General features: G+C 36.4%; 1 long non-coding RNA gene across 2 annotated transcripts in view; it reads left to right on the top strand.

Moving 5' to 3' along the window:
* Nucleotides 1-14,017, top strand: part of LOC115445876 — a 45,080-nt gene that overhangs the window by 21,723 nt on the left and 9,340 nt on the right. For both annotated transcript variants that reach the window (XR_005112207.1, XR_005112208.1), the window contains exon 2: nt 586-712. This is a non-coding gene — a long non-coding RNA (uncharacterized LOC115445876). The remainder of the gene's footprint in view (nt 1-585; nt 713-14,017) is intronic.

Genomic DNA, 14,017 nt, shown 5'->3' with positions numbered 1-14,017 from the left:
ACGTCAATCCGCCTCGGTAGTGTATTGTCATTATGGTACGACTACAGTGCTGAAGTCTCAGTTTCGATGCCTGGGTCGGGCAATTATATTGGGTTTTTCTACTCAGCATCAGCCCGGAGTCTGGAATTTGAGTCTGATATGGTCAGACTCCTATCACATCATTGGACGGAATACACACGGCGAAAAGTGGAAATACTAGTTCCACCTTTGCCTATAGTCTATTGTCTATAATCCGCACTAGGCCAGCGTGGCGAACTAAGGCCTAATCCCTCGCAGTCGTAGAGGAGTTCCGTGTTCAGCAGTGGGCTGATATTATTATTTATTATTATATTTATTGAGCGAAATTTCCGTATACTCATTCAATGGAAAAATATAGACTATTTATAGCTTGTAGAATATAGACTATAGTTTTAAAACAAACGTAGACCCATTCAGATATCAACGCTGAATTGTACGTAATATATCGATCTACTGTTTTTCAATTCGCACGGTATATCTACGTTTAAATGTGAATAGTGAACTGGAGATATTCTTTTTGTTTCGTATTGAAGTAAGATTTAGTTATACATTGTGTTCTTGTTTTAGAATGGAATTTGTCCGATATGGCTCGGATCACATCACACTATGGGACGGAATGCAGGGCAGATAAGTGGAGGCACCAGTTGCGTCTCTACCCACCCTTTCGGGAATAAAGGTGTGAGTGTGTATGTCTGTAAGTTCTTTTCGAATTATGATTAACATTTGTTATTTCTTATTAGTAAGAATAGTGAACATATTTATTCGTTTTATTTATATAGTTACTTTTATAAGTGAATACTATAGAGTCATAAAAAGACGGGTAGACCAACCGAAGGCACTTTTTCTCCGCCAACCTGTGAGATACAGATTAAATAAGGAAAATATAAAAAGACAAGGCTAAAAAAAAGTTTATAGACTAAACTGTGCTCTCGGTTCTACCCTCGTGAAAATCCTTCAGAAGTTCGAGGTGGACGTTACCGGAATGGAAGTAGCTTAGTAGCTTAGATAGTTCAGAGTTAGGATTTGATCGAACAGCTGTTTTTGAGTATATTTCTAAGAACCATCACCAAAAATGTTCCCATTTATATTAGATGGAAAGAATGAACAATTTTAATTTATATCTAACAAAAAACATTTTAAGTACAATAGAAAAAAACAAAATGAAAATAATATTTCCTAAAAAAGCTTTCAACTCATGCTGACAATTAAGCTAGCGCTAATCTTACATTGGACCCCTTTATAATGTCACAGCAAAGGCACCTAAACCTAATTACTCACCTTAAATTATTAGATTATATTTCCATCGTATACTTACACTGGAATTAAGAATAGAAAGTAGGGATAATATAAGATTATTTCCTAGCATATTAGCAAGCGGTGCAGGGTGCGTAGATCTAGTCTGAACTTGTCTGTAAGTGCGCTGACCGCGGCAGATGTTTCGCACTCCACCGACCGCGAACAATCGTGATTGATGGACCACCTTGCCAAGAAATCTGAGAGCCAAGGCCGTCTTTTGTATTGCTGGTATGGGAAAGTATTGATCGAATTTATTTACTTTTTCTGCGGTTATTTTTAAGTTTATGACTGGTTGTGTTGAGTATGCGTATTGCTGCGCTGAAGTTACAGATTTGTTTACCGGGCCGGATAAAGTGATGAGAATTTATTGTCAGCCCATGTTGTGATTGATGGTTGAATCTTTTTTTTAATTTAGGTCTTGTTTATATTTAACTTCTTCTTCAGCTGTAACATGGCGACCACTAAACAGTTAATTGAACACTGAACTAGTACAGTGATGGTTTAATAGCTAGTTAAACACTAAACTAACTATGTACAGTCAGAATTTGTTCAGCCACAAAATTGGTCGAACAAATTCAAAACTTTAAATTCGACCGGCTGCCAGAATTCTTGGCATTGTGAGCTCATTCTGCGTAAATAGGACCACCGACAGCTAAAAAATTTAAAAATTGTAAAATGTAGGTAGATATTGTAACATTGACTTTGCGGATGACCAACACCTCAGTCCCCCCCGTGACCACGAAGGCTGCAAAGTCTTCGAAACGTCGGGAGAAAAGTAAAATATTAAAACCGCGATAAACTCCGTTTTTTTTTTTAATGTTTAAATTCCACTTTACTTTTTAACTAAGAGCTTAGTAAATAGTCTACAGTACACGAAATTCGTACATTACTGAATTGATAATGACAATTGTACTTCGATCAGTATTCCGTGTAGAGATCACGCCCAAACCATCAGAACACATTATCAACTAAATGGCAATCACAAATCTTTCTCTGATTGAGGATAAACGTCGCATTATAGGCCGTTTGTACACTTGTAATCACTGGTATGTGTAAGGATCTATAACCAGGTATTTTGCACCGAAGTGTACATAAGTAGCAGCGGCGACGGTTGAAGTTTTTCAAAACGAAACGTGACGTATCCAATTTTTACCTTAGTTAACATATCGTGGTCAATTTGATGGAAAATAAAAGACAGTCTTAAACTATTATTATTGTTCATAGCCTAGTATTTTCTAAAATAATTGATTCATTAAACATTTTGTTTAGTATCCCCCCAAACCTAAAGGGGAAGTCGGAAGGAATAAGTTATATGGACGCTTCGCCACTGATAGGCAGATAGAAGTTAAGATATGTATAACTCTTTTTTCTGATAAACACCTTTGAGGAGATGCGCAGTGGACCAGCATGATGGATTATATTTTGAACCCTGATAATTATGAGGTGGCTTGCGTTGTATTAATCCATTTAGCATCGGAATGTTTGCTGGCAAACATGACAGCTACATGACAGTGTCAGTGAGTGATAGTGACAGTGACAGTGACATGACATTACGCGTGTCACGGAAAAAAAACCTTATTATGTAGTATATATATTCCGCTGGTAAATGGGCTCCAGCAACAGTTAAAAACATAAATATAGACTTTTATAGTGCGGATGTAACACTTGGACATATTTCTCTCATCAGTTTAAGTAAAGTTACAATGTGTATATCCAGTTATGGCAATGGCCAATGTTATTGAGCGTATAATGTGTTTCTATTTAAAATATCGACGCGATGATGTTCTACAGTTGCTTACATTCATGAAATTTTATTGGATTCTGCAATACATTATTATTGAAAGAGCAAATTACTGTGAATAGTCGAAATAAATTGAAAACTTAGGACGCAGCAAACTGGAGAGGAATCCATCCTAAATTAACTATATTTCGAATCTAAAACTATTGCTCTTGGTGAATTGATTCGTAAGCTTCGCAGTTTGGGGTATATTTTCATACTTACTGGAAAAATATGGTTGAATAAAGGTAGTAAATGACTGGAAAGAACGGGTAGCCGGTTTTAAAGCGAAACATCAGACAAAAGTACATCTGTATATTACAGTGATGACTAGATTTATTTTACATAAATGGACCTGGCGGGAGCAAACAACAGTTCATAGAATTCGACGAAAGGCTTGCACAACACGAGGTCATTGTTAAGCGCAAGGATTTTTATAGGGGGGGTCAAGGAAGTTTCTAATTTGGGCGCCGTCCACTCTCAACTCAACTTAGCTAAACCCATGAGCTACACAAATAGTCCACCAATTCGACTCAATAAGCATCTACACTGCCCAACTGCCCGTAAACAACATTGAATCACAAAGCAACTGCAACGTGTGTAAACAGCCTAAAACGGACCTCGTTTCAGCAAACGAGTTCGTGCTTAATTGGTGCTTCAGTGACGTCACACGTCATCATGATGGAGTGGTGAGCGTGGCCAACGCGGATATTGTATCTGACGCGTTTTGACTATAACGATAACGTTAGGAATTGGGTAAAGGGGGTTTACAGATAAATGCCATGCTAATCCATGAGCGATTTTCGGTATAATTGGTAAGAAAGATATTGGTATTTATGCCTACAATCACCAGACAATGTGAAATTCCAGCCATGCTAGAAAGAAAGCATTTTAATTAAGAGACTTCTACCACTTAGTATCAATGTTGTAGTAATAACATTGTAGCATGCTCCCTCAACTCAAGCATGTTTTTAATGTCTAGTATAATTTGTGCGTGCTGTATAATGTGCTAAAACGGCATCGTAAATGATCCTTGTATTACGCCAGACGTCCATTTTGCGTACCCTTGTAAAAAGTCACAATAGATTTTCTGTTAAGTATTCACGAACATCTAAACACATTCTTAGAGATTCGGTGTGTCCCGAAGGTACATTTACTACAGGATAAAATAGACTTTATGCTTTCGTATAAAATTTAGTTAGAGACAACGCTCCTTCCCTCTGGATCTTGTAGGTTAAAGTTGAAGGCCCTTTAAGGATTTCGGATGTTTGTAGAAACATTTTTGTGATATTTGTTTCGACTAACTGCCTGTGTAATTTTACTGCGTACGCACGACTTCCACTTTGAAGTCTCAGGATCGAATCTCCGGGGCAAAGTGAAATTGGGGTTTGTGCTCAATAGCGGCCAGGAGTTCGGAATTTGTATCCGATATGAGACGAAATACGCGGTGAAAATTGGGTCCACAAGTTGCGCCTCTGCCTACCACTTCGAAAATAACAGGCCTGTGAGTTTCATTTGGTTATAATCGGTAAAGTCATACTATAGCATTAATGGACTTGTTCAACAGGATGACAATATATTCTCACAGAATAAGCTTACCAAGAGTGATCAGATAAATAAAACTTACTTTTTTATTGATTTTTTCCTTTTTTCGTAATTGAATGTCAGAGAGAACACTGACTAAATTAACTACTGATTAAACATCTTGTAATATCTAAGATCCTGCAAATACAAAGCTATCTTTAACCATCGCATGAATATCATCAATATTGTTAACAATTACTTCCATAAGTGCCACCACTATGGAACCACAAATAACCTCTCAGCACATGTAAACCTTGAAATCAGTCATATAAACCGACATAAGTGCGCTAGAATTCGATCCAATACCGAAAACCTTCGGGATAACAGGTAATTCCTTTAGGATTCCGCAAAAAATCCAATTTTAGCCCCCGTCTCCCCCGACCTCAAGAAACGGTCCCCAAAAGGTTTTCATTGTCGTTTCTGCGATATAGCAAGTCGAAATGTTGATTTTCATTCGCCTAATCCATTACGGTCGGAGTTTAGAGGACATTTACACGTTCCCCTAAATGAGTTATTTTATCAGCGCTTTCTCGAAGGTCTTGGAATTTAAAATACTCTGATGGGAATTTACGTGTTACGTTAAGTAATTGGATAAATTAGTGATATATCACTGGGTCTTATAGGTTACATTTTGGGTTCAAATACCCAGTGGGTTTTATTTGTCCTGACATTAAATTTGCTTGAATTAACAATGGATACAATACTCCAAATATAATGTCATACAATGATAGACATTGAGTCCCTGATCGCCATATTTATTTTGGCATATCTATACTATTATATAAAGCTGAAGAGTTTGTTTGTTTGTTTGTTTGTTTGTTTGTTTGTTTGTTTGTTTGTTTGTTTGTTTGTTTGTTTGTTTGTTTGAACGCGCTAATCTCAGGAACTACCGGTCCAAACCGAAAAATTCTTTTTACGTTGGATAGCCCTTTGTTCGTGGAGTGCTATAGGCTATATATCATCACGCTATACCCAATAGGAGCGGGACAGTAATGGCTAATCTCAGGAACTACCGGTCCAAACTGAAAAATTCTTTTTGCGTTGGATAGCCCTTTGTTCGTGGAGTGCTATAGGCTATATATCATCACGCTATACCCAATAGGAGCGGTGCAGTAATGGCTAATCTCAGGAACTACCGGTCCAAACTGAAAAATTATTTTTGCGTTGGATAGCCCTTTGTTCGTGGAGTGCTATAGGCTATATATCATCACGCTATACCCAATAGGAGCGGGGCAGTAATGGCTAATCTCAGGAACTACCGGTCCAAACTGAAAAATTATTTTTGCGTTGGATAGCCCTTTGTTCGTGGAGTGCTATAGGCTATATATCATCACGCTATACCCAATAGGAGCGGAGCAGTAATGGCTAATCTCAGGAACTACCGATTCGAACTGAAAACATATTTTTGTGTTGAATAGTCCTTTGTTTGTGGAGTGCTCAAAGTTATATATCATCACGCTATGACCAATAGGAGCGGAGCAGTAATGGCTAATCTTAGGAACTACCGGTTTCAACCAAAAATTCGTTTTGTGTTGGATAGCCCTTCATTTGTGGACCGCTATAAGCTATATATCATCACGCTATGACCAATAGGAGCGGAGCAGTAATGGCTAATCTCAGGAACTACCGGTTTGAACTGAAAAAAATCTTTTTTGTGTTGGATAGCCCTTTGTTCCTGGAGTGCTATAGGCTATATATCATCACGCTATTGACCAATAGGAGCGGAGCAGTAATGAAACATGTTGCAAAAACGGGGAAAATTATGAGTTTTGAGAGCTTCCGTTGCCTGCGCTGCGTAAACGGTTAAAGTTATGCAACAATGATGTATGACGGGATTGTTTCACTTAAAAAGTTCTAAATAATATAACAAAGTCCCCGCTGCATCTGTCTGTTACGTGTTAAACTCAAAAACTACCCAACGTATTAAGATGAAATTTGGTATGGAGACAGTTTGAGACCCTGGGAAGAACATAGGCTCCCGGGAAACTACTACTTTTATAACGGAAAACTTTAGCTTGAAAAACTTTATAACGCGGGCGGAGCCGCGAGCAAAAGCTAGTCTTATTATACATGCAGTTGTTAAGACGAGTAAACATAATAACATAACATAATATAATGGTCCATATGAATAACATTTTTTTTCCCACCACTAAGCTTGACGAGCAGAGAACGCCAACGGCACTGAGTACATCCACATACTTTATATGTTGTTAAAATAGTGGATTTTTTCATTGTTTATACAATGTTCGCTCTCTGTACAACCGTAAGTGGATTAGTTATATAATAAATATAAAATTAGAGCGAGATAAATTTTCAAGTAGATAATCTGGAGTGAAATAACACCGCCCTTGAATTTTTACAAATTATTATGCTATGTGTATGGATATAGAACTGCAGATTTTTGGAACATATTAATGAGTCCAACTCCAATATATACTAGACACCCATCCGTTGCAATTCTTGTGCGCTCGGTCTTCACATCGAATACACGCCTATGCTTGGCGGACATTTGGCGTGTGTGTAGGTATACTTAATGGTTGCCAATTCTCATAAATGTCTATGAGGATTCGCGAACATTTCCTAGCCTTTTTTTTCTCCTCCTATCCTAAGAAGGTTCCATCTCCTTCCCACACACATCGTTCCCCAGATATCCTCAACTTCCCTCTAGGTCCCTGCAGACGCTTAGTCGGGGGATTCCATTATCCCATTCGGTTACCCCGGTTTTGACCGCGGAGTCAAATAAAAAAAATATATACTAGACATCAGATGAGTGAAATAACCTCTGCAGCGAGGGGCCCGAAGGACAATAGCTTATGACGGTTACATGTCTTAACACGTGTTCCGCCTGTTTGCAATGCGATACACGCGTGCGAGGTAAATCAGCCGATCAAGCGTTTAGCTTTTTATTATGCGCCGCGAATGCTGAGTGGATTAGGTGGGTTCACACTTGGATGGGGTATTGGGGTAATTTATAAAAGTTAGTTTCAGGCCACCTATGTCTTTTTGGAGACAATATTTCTCTTTGTTTCTAATTGGGTATTTTTTTTATGGAATGCCAGGATTAAGTCGCAAGAAGGATAGTTGGTTAGTCCATCAGTAGCAATAATAATTCCATTTTTTTATAAAATGACTTTTCTACACCTATTTCAAGAAATAAGGTCTCATAATACTTGGTAATTAAATTCACTTTTGTATTCTCTTTCGTAAAAAAATATCCTTAATCGTTTTTTTGATACGGGCAAAGCGACGTTACCGCACCTGATGGTAAGTGGAGTGGTTTCCAATAGAATGTAGTCTGACGGGAGATGATTACCCCTCGATAGTCGATACAATTATTCCAGCCTGTTGGAACTGGATATACACAGGCTAATCCCGGAACGCGACACACTGACCTTTGCCATTGTGGCGGGTTTTAACACCTTGTACGGTGGTCGCTATCCGGGCAGATATAAAGTATATCCTACCACCAGCAAACCTCAGATTTCGATACAAAAACTAACACTACAAACGAGCTCTAATATAATAACATTAGTTTCACTCTGATCCCAAAAATTCGCGGCCGTACCCTAAGCATACTTCAACAAAATATCTAACGAATATCTTATAAGCTTTGTATTAAAATTTCCCGAAATATCCCGCAATTCTAACGAGAAAAGTTCCCAAACAATATCAGGTTTAAGGATCGGTTTAATAGGGCATGATATTAGGATACGTTATCAATATTTGGGGTAACCATTTAGATGCAATAAAAGCTATTCAATAACAAAAATATTTAGGGGTAACGTATATATTATTATTTTTATGCTCTACTTACTGTATAGAATCTCCTGAAAGGTTTTCTGGCAACGGACTAAAGCTTTATAACTATAATAGCATTTCAAAATAAAACTAGTTTTCTGATATTTTCGAGATTTATTATATTTTAATTTTCTCCCGAAGTTTTGAAGACTTTGTAGCCTTCATGGTGCTGGTCACCGAAATCTAAAAAAAATAATTATTTGGATGTCTAACATTCGCGTAACCACAAGAAATCATTATATAAGATCATAATAATATAAGATCCTGGGGTTGAGCTTCATCTCTACCTCTTTTTTCAATTTCTTCAAAAGATGTGATTATAGGTATAATAAAATGGAGGGTCATTTTAACATTGCGAATGTTTGGAACAAATAAATATTATGTAATCAAAAATTATTTTAAATTTACGCATCCTACGGCCTCTAGTAACTACTCGCTGACATACTAACTAACATAATTTCAGTCATAAATACTAACACACTATATTCGCACTAAAACAGAGAATGATAAAAAAAATAATCAGAAACTAAAACCAGGATTTATGTCGAAAATATTATTATTTATGGATAATTTTTGACACAATGTAAGCTGAGGAGACAAATATGTGATCTCATTTAATAACGTATAAACTGCACAAGCACGAACTATCATAGTTTTTATATAATACTCAAAATAGACCAGAGTTTAAACAAAGTGATCGGGGAAACTGCCTGACGCATCGATCTCATTACCCCACGAGTTAACGGTCGCTTAGGCTTTAGATAATTGATTAATGACGGTACACCTATCACAGTGACAAAGGCTAATGCTACGGGACTAACTGCAAAATTATCCACGTGCCGTACAGTAAGCTAGTGCTGGTTGTTAGAAGATTTAGATTATGTAATTACTCCGATTGGATAAATCATGATTGCTTGGAAATATGAATTACAGGCATGATCCCTCTGTTCTTTATTTATGCGTATGTATAAATATGGGTATATATTACTAAATATATATGAGCTACAAGTTGGGGTATTTTAAATTCCATTCATAGATTGGGCAATGCTTGAGGTTTTAAATTGCCAGAGTTTGGATTCTTGGAATGCTTTTATATAAATCTGGAAGCAAAATTCATTGTACAATATGTCAATATTGGATCAGTAGTTCCTGAGATTAGCGCGTTCAAACATACAAACTTTTCAGCTTTAAATATTACTATAGATAACGACTTTGTTTTTGTAATTAACGAACCTTATTAATTGGGCACAAGCTTAATTACCGATACTGGGAAACTATTGGGTTTCACAAGAAAAATATCACCCAATATCCCTCTCTTATAGATCAGTTTTATTGGGGTAAGTTGTTTACCTTTATTAAATTATATGTCAACAGTATATAAATGAAGTCATTAATCAACGAAGTACGTTTAACCTTTTTTCTATAATAGCAGACGAAAAAAATTACCACAAAAGTAATGCTAATAAGGAACTAACATTAAAACATTTTCAAACCTCAATTTTAAAATGCGTTTCGAAATATTTTTTTATTTTGGTAGGGACGTGATGGTATATCCCGTGGACGGTGTTCTGTTCGCCCGTCAACAGTGGCCAGAATTATGCCGGCATATTTAACTGTACACTACCCAACCAGTCTTTGTGGAAAGTTGTCATCTTAAATTGATAGTTGCTATACACTTGAGTACAAAATAATATATTAGGTATCTTGCAGCTTCGTTTGGATGCAATTTTTTTCCTGCTCAAACGTCCATAAAACACTGTAGGGCCACCTATTCGAAATATTGAAATATTTCCCTTCGGAGCAAATTACCGAGATAAAAGGAATGTATATGGTATTCCAGCTCATGGTTTATCCGTGTGCCAAATTTCATTCAAACCAGTTCAGTTATTTCTGCATTTAGTCTAACAAACATTTGCACAAACTTTCAAATTTAGTATTAGTAAGATTATATCCGATAATTTTCAACCAACAACCTAGCGCCAATATAGCATCTTCCAATCTATTTTTATTAGCGCCATATTTTAACGAAATACCCCATTACCCCAAAGTCCCTGCACTCAGCCTAACAATAGTGCGATAAAAGCGAGTGGCCAAAGAACTCGTCGCAATAAATTTGTTTTGTATCAACGATGTGGGACTGTTTTAGTGTTACACCAATGTTATAATATCGATGACGCATACGGGCAAACGCAAAAATATTTTTATAGTTCTCAAATTGATGTGAGAATGTGTCAGTTTGGACATAAGTAGTTGGAAAAGTTCCGAGAAATTAATGGTGTGTTTTGAATGTGAAGGCTTTGACTACTTTAATTATTCGTGTCACAAAAACTATTGAATGGTAGATAGTTTCTATCGTTAATAAGCTGACGCTTTTATCCTCGAAAGGGTTGACTGTAAGTTAGATAAAAACTCACACAAATCTATGGCTCCTAAGTAAACTATCGTATCTAAAAAAATTGCTACATTCACTTTCAAGTTTTAGTTACGTACATAGGTAGGTAAAAAAATTGTAAATGATTTTTAATGAAGTTTTTAGTTCATTAACATTTGAATTAAATGGGTTTGGTAGTAAACAGTATCTTCATAAGGAAACTTTAAAAAGTGAATATACATAGCTATTTTTGATACCATAGTCTACTTAGGAGCCATAGAAATATTGTTTGATTTGAGAGGATGTCATTGATATCTCAGAGAAAAATTTACGCTGCCATCAGACCAATATTAAATATTTTACCCTAATCTATGGGGGAGCTTGTAAACTATTAATCGAACCATTGGGGTAATTGCACAATGTTACTATTCATGTTACCACTAGGGTTGCCAATTGCCAGATATTTTTAGAGATGCAGTTTGTTCTAAACTATGTTTGGGATCTCGTTTATTCTTAATCATGTAGTTGAAAATCCAATATTCGCGATTTATTTCATTTTACTGTTGATGGTGTGTTTTTCTAAATTAAATAATTGGGCACCGTGTTCGAATACTGTTTAATATTTGCTTTTTGTAACATTCTTAAAAATAATCGTTATTCCCTGTATCTTTCAATCATGGGTTCCATAAAACTAGTCTGAAATTTAACCGTCGAATTTGATATATTTGTAACACAATGGGATAATCACCAACATTATTTTTCTCCACTCCTCTACATGAACTTTAATTATGCCAAATCTCACACTCCTGCGCGTGTGCAATATGCTTAAAAAGAGGTACGTCTTTTCTTTAGGTCTATTACTTAATATACTTTTAGACATTACTACAAAAACCTGCAATTTATATCCAGTGCATCTGTCAAACAAGAAATCCCGTCCCGATTTTTATTGAAACTGATCAAACAAAAGAGGCACTAAGTTTTTTCTTTATGTATTAATATATATTTAGGCATTGCTAGAAAAACCTGCAATTTATCCAGCGCATCTTTCAAACAAGAAATCACGTCCCGATTTTTTTGAAACCGATCAAACGCCCTGTTTCTGCGGATCAGGCAACATTCGCTGTGGTTTGATGGTGATTGATTAAACTCTGATAATTGGATTGTAGCCAGATGGCTGCGGGCGCTGTACTCTTCATTTGTATTGATTACGGTTTTAATTCCAGTAAATTTGGAGAGAAACAAAGTGGCTTTTATGTAATTAGGATAGTATAATTTACCTACTATTCAAGTCCAGTTTTTTTTAAACGTGCACGGCTAAATGATCTCAATGCATCTGATAGTAATGGAGGGTCCTATAGAATGTCGACTGACGAGAGATGATTACCACTCGGCAATCGACAAAGTTATGCCGGCCTGTTGGAACCGGATATACGTATACATAGACTCATCCTGGAACGCGAAACACTTACGTGGGCAACTAAAGCGGGTTAAAAGTTTGCGTAATAAGTTTGTCTAGAAGCGTATATAATACGAATCATGTCATTGGTTTCGTTTTTCAGATGTAATACAATTTACATTTATCTGGCATAGTTTCCTTTGATACAAGTAGTTAGTTTAGTTTGATACAAGTCAGGCAGATCATAAAAATGTAACCAAATAGTTACTGCAATATACGTCCAAATCAAACACTCTATTTGGAACAGCACCTAACCTATATTATAATGGGATTGGGTGCAGTAGAAGGAGCCAGTTTTGTTTACAATATGACTGGCTTTAAGTAGTACCATGTGCGAGATTTTCAGTAAAGCGAAAAGGACTATATTTAAAAACATGCTTCTTTTATACAATTTTAAATAGAAACCACTGTATGGACCAGTGTGGTCATCACTTTGAGACCTGAGATGAGATATCGCACTATGCTCCACTTAACAAACCCGTCCCAAATTCCATTCGTCTGTTACCCTCACTATTCAAAGCACTATAAACACGGAGATTTTACTATTACCACAAATATTTATAGGTACATAAATATGAAAGTGCAATATCTAATTCAAGGACAAACAAGAAAAATTGCGAATGATAGCCAAGTTCTGTTCCAAGAGGAAAAATACGAACGCCTATACTTGGCATGTGAGATATAGTTAAGAAGGTAGTTATGCAATTTCGAGAACATTTATTGGTATGGCAAAATGTTGTAGATTCCTTTTTATAAACATCGGCATGCAGAGATAAGGACTCGCTCGCTTGATGAATTGATCAATAGCAGTGCAATTAGCTAAAAGAGAATGTATATGCATTTGAAGGAAAACATCTTGAGGAAACCGGCATACCTAAGAAATTGTCTATTAGGAATTTTTGAGGGTGTGTGAAGTCTACCAACCCGCACTAGGCCAGCGTGGTGGACTAAGGCCTAATCCCTCTCAGTAGTAGAGGAGGCTCGGCCGAGGCCCAACAGTGGGACACTATATAATACAGGGCTGATATTATTTATATGCATTTATCACTCTATCCCATGGAAGCATGCAGATACTATAGATTGGTATTTTGCTTCTTCTGGTATACTTCTTTCGATTCCTCCACTTTCATAAAATATGAATTCCGCTAGTTCAGGCTGTTTGTGAACAATAATGTCTATTTCTGACCAGAATGTGTTTAATTCAAATATTCTATCTGGACTAAGTCATTCAATATATACGTTTTGTATAAATATCTTCAAGTATATAAGACGAGATTAGAGCGTCTAAAATTGTTAACGCAAAGTGATGTATAGGATCCTAAGGGATTTGTCCCGCGAATATATTTTTCATAAAGCGATTTGTTTAACGATAATATATTTGGTTTGGTTGAAATGTGATGTTATTTAGCATTTGTTTCTGTTATAATGTATTTTTATTAACAACAAACAAAAATAAAAGTCATTTGTTAAGTATATGTAAAATATGAAGTATTATATCTAACATAAAATTTGTAAGTAGATTTGTATTTTAAAATGATTATTATTAACGTTTTTCATAGTGGTACGATAAAGTGACCTGCACCTGATGTTAGTTGGAATAGAGTCCAATAGAATGTCAACTGACGATAGAGGATAGCCCTCGCCAGTCGACACAATTACGCCGGCCTGATATACACAGGCTGATCCCGGAACGCGACACACGTGGCCCATTATGGCG

This window comes from Manduca sexta, chromosome 11 (genome assembly GCF_014839805.1).
Source record: "Manduca sexta isolate Smith_Timp_Sample1 chromosome 11, JHU_Msex_v1.0, whole genome shotgun sequence".
Taxonomy (NCBI): Eukaryota; Metazoa; Arthropoda; class Insecta; order Lepidoptera; family Sphingidae; genus Manduca; species Manduca sexta.
This window is presented reverse-complemented; position numbering and strand designations above follow the sequence as displayed.